Source organism: Galeopterus variegatus, unplaced genomic scaffold (assembly GCF_000696425.1).
Source record: "Galeopterus variegatus unplaced genomic scaffold, G_variegatus-3.0.2 Scaffold575, whole genome shotgun sequence".
Taxonomy (NCBI): domain Eukaryota; kingdom Metazoa; phylum Chordata; class Mammalia; order Dermoptera; family Cynocephalidae; genus Galeopterus; species Galeopterus variegatus.
The window spans coordinates 663907-667854 of record NW_007726686.1 but is presented as its reverse complement, the minus strand read 5'-3'; positions in this window follow the sequence as shown (position 1 = coordinate 667854).

The window sequence follows — 3948 nt, the reverse complement described above, 5'->3', positions numbered from 1 at the left end:
GTAAAAACGGATTAGCAGATGTATCTCTTCAAATGAGTAAAAGGATCAGAAATTGTGATCCACTGGGAAGCCTGAAGATCCAAGCTCCAACAGCTGGATGGGTAAGAGACAAAGGTTGCTGATCCAGCAGAACCTGCAGGAAATAGGACTGGGATAAGCCATTTCAGGAGCAGGTATGTGTTAACTTGGTACTAGGTATAAAGATGGGTGTTAAGCTCCATTTACTTCAAAAGGTGGCCCCCAAAGAATGAAATGTTGAGGGGGGCTGGCTATTTTAAGGGATTTTAATAAATGTTTTTACTATACTGGTGTCTCACAAATCTATATGCATCTAAATAGGCTACACAGAGACCTTGCTGGTTCTTAGGGAAAATATTTGCCTTGCAGTTTGAACTTTGTCCCTAATGATACTTTACATTTCAGAGTCAGTTCCTGAGAGCTAACTAATTCTCTTCTGGGGGAGGGGACCTGACAGAGAAAAGAGAATGAACATTTCTCTGGTGTCCCTGGGTACTTCAATGCATCGTGACACTGGGTTCTCCCAGCAGCCTTAGAAGATGTAAAGGGGTCCCCCTCCTTTTACAGATGAGGAAACAAAGACCAAGAAAAAGCCACCAGTCCAGCCCCACAGCCCAGAGAGGAAATGCCAGGATTCACGTTTGGATCTACCTCCCTCTAACGCTCCTGTTCTTTCCACCTCATTACGACAACCTTGTGAAGGCTGACACTGCAGAAATAAAAGTCACAAGGTGGCAGGCCTCAGGGGTATGTCATTCTTGCACAACTGGAACGTCCTCTGTGATGACACAGAACAGCTTCTCTGCTCCAGTGCGTCAAACTCTGCCCACGCCCACGCCCCGCCTGCCACCTGTAGGGCATATGCATAAGACAGGCAGGGAAGGGGCTTCTCCTCTCCACTCCCAGCTATGGGTGCCGATGAGCTCAAGCTCCCACCTTGTCAGTGTGGGGAGCAAATGCCCCCCAGGGATCACAGAAAGGCCACTGGCTCAGCTTCTGTATCTACGAGCAGGGAATGATCCCACATGGCCTGCCTATGTCACAGGTGGCAGGGTTCCCTCCAATGCCATCATGTGGAGGGAATTTGGGGGTTGGGTGCTATGCCAAGGAAGTAAATATTCAGCCCTGTCTTGGGTTCCCTAGACAGCGCTGCATGGGTTTTGAGCTTTGAGACAGATCCGCTGCAGCTCCCTGTTGTCAACTCCTTTCTGGTCTTGTCGTGCAGATGCAGGCCCTGTGGGTCATCTTTGCTTTGTGTTGGTTCCCAGACTTTCTGGACTGTGTTGTGCCACTTCTCTATTCCATTGTCCCTAGAGAAAAAGGGCCATCCCCTGTCTAGTCCTGGGTCCAAATCCAACTCTAGCACCACTAGCGGCTGGGAGGGTCTGAAGAAGTATCTGCTCCTCTGCAGTAATAACAGTGACTCCTGCATTTTCTCAGCTCCTCCCATGGGGCCGTGCTGCACTGCACACTTAATGTGCATTACTTTTTCTCCTATAAAAGCAGTGACTGGGCCAGACAATACCAAAAGCAGCTTTGGCTTTGGGGTTCTATATGTATGAAGAGAGGGAGACCCAGTTCTCAAACTTTCCAGGTAACTGGGGAGAGAAGCCAGCAGCCAACTCAGAAGGCACCGAGAAGCAAAGGTGAGTGGCCCCACACCATAAGCAGGCTGGGGCCAGAGCCTCAAGAAAGGTGGCCCTCATCCTGGGCTCCGATGTCCGACAGACCTGAGTTCAGTTCCTACCAGACACGTGTGGCCACATGCCCTTTGGCCAGTCACTACACCTCTCTGAGCCTTAATTTGTTCATCTGTAGAATGGGGTTAATTACAGTTTGGGTTTCCCAGTATTTCTGTGAGGATTAAGTGAGATATCTATGAAAAGCACATGCATGCCAGTGCCCAGCTCACCATTTAGCTTGATCCACCTCCTTTTCTAGCTGAACCAAATCAAACCACTTGGAATTGTGGAGTTGTGTGTGTGTCTGTGTGTGTGTGTGTGCGCGCGCGCGCGTGCATACCAGGAACCCTGGGGTTGCTGACTGGCCGTGCCTTCTCGGCCCTTCCTGCCTGGAACGCCCACACCTTTATTTGTGAGGCTGGCTGGCCAGCGCTGCCTCCTCCCCACCCGTCCCAGCTGGTGGGTGAAATTCAGATGGCCCCTGTGGTGTGCTCGGTCAACTGGGCAAGTCGCTTCCCCTCCCTGAGCCTTTGTGCCCTGCGTGCGAGGCGAGTCACAATACCCACTGGCAGCATGTCTGTGAGGTTTGAATAAAAATCAAATGCACTCGTGAGGGTAAAATCCTGAGCTCAGCATGTGGTGTACGGGCTCTCATTGTGGGGCTGAGGGGCCTGCACGCGTGCCTGCGGGTGAGTGTGCTCGTGTGTGCATGTGCGTGCATGTGTTAAGCCACCCATATCTTGGGAAAAGGGGAAGAAAATAAAATAACTGAGTTGACTTGGGACAGAGGTATTATTTTTCTAGAGAAATATAAACTCAAGTTACCTTATTTAAAAGAATAATAGGGATTTTAAGACATAAATTCAGTTGCCAACTAAATTAAATTCAGCAGTGGCCGCAAATTCCTTGTGGGTGTTCTGGTGTTCAGCCCTATGCTAGACACTGGAGAAGGGGTGGAGGAGGGAGATAGAGACAGTAAAGATAAAGGGCTCACCCTCTAGGAGGCAAGATAAATCACTTGGCGATAAGCCAGAGGCTGGGAACAGCTCCTTAAAAAGAAACAGCAAAGTGCTGTGGAGGAGCCAGAGGGTGGGCAGGGAAGGACTGCACACGATCCTGGCATGCACCCTGCCTGGCACTTTCCATGTTCTCTCAATCCTCACAACAGCCCTGTGAGATTAATGTTAGAATCCCATTTTGCAGATGAGGAAACTGAGGCTCAGAGAAGCAAAGTGACTTGCTTGTAGTCACCTGATGATGGAGGATTTTAACCTGGTCTAACTCTAAAGCTTATGCTCATAATATCCACTAAACCTTGAGCTTTGCCACCAAGAATCCACCCATGGCTGTGTGTGTGTGTGTGTATGCATGTGTGTGCATGTTTGTACATGTGTGCATGTGTGTATGTGTGTGTGCATACAGAGAGGGTGATGGGAGGAGGGGAGGAGTGATAAAAGCAATCTGCCTTTTCATATGTTTTGTAATTTAGGAGATAGAAATGGGAGGGAATGAAGAGCAAAGGAAGGAATTCACAAAGCCTCACCTACTCACACACAAACACTCTACTTATTATTGGATTATGGGCTGAATTATAAACTTTTACAATGTTTTCTTTTGTCATTTAGCTTAGCAGATGAGTTAGGTGTTCGTGGTTCTTCAGCAGCTCTCTGTCCTTTGAGGTTCAGGGGCTCATCCCTGTCTGGGACAGTCTGCCCCATTGGGATAGCCCACCAGCTGGGGAGATCACTGGCTGCCCACCCCCTCTTAGTTGGGGTCCCTCTTCCTCTTTCCCAGGTCCTGGGTCTGGCTTTGCCTTCTGCCTTCCCCTCCTGATCTCCCTGACACATGGCAACCTGCCACCTCCTCTCTCCTGACTCTCCCTCCGCCTTAGATTTCCAAGAGGCCACCTGGGAGGGGTCTCCGCTCACTACCTACCAGCCACCCACATGACACTTATCACACTCCTGCTTCTGAGTCCAGAAAGGCTCTGCAGTCAGGCAGAGCAGAGTGATTCAACTGCCACCTACTAGCTCTGTGCCCTTGGGGAGGTTACTTAGCTTTACTATGCCTCAGTTCCCACATCTGTAAACTGGGATCATGGGTTCTTGTGAGGACTGTCTAAGATGAAGTCCAGATGGTGCTCAGAGAAGGCAGTCATTAATGCTACTGTCTGCAGTTGTGTGAAGGAAGGCTCCAAGGAGGTGACATTTGAGTCAGGTTTTGATGGATGCAGTTTGCTGTCTAGGCA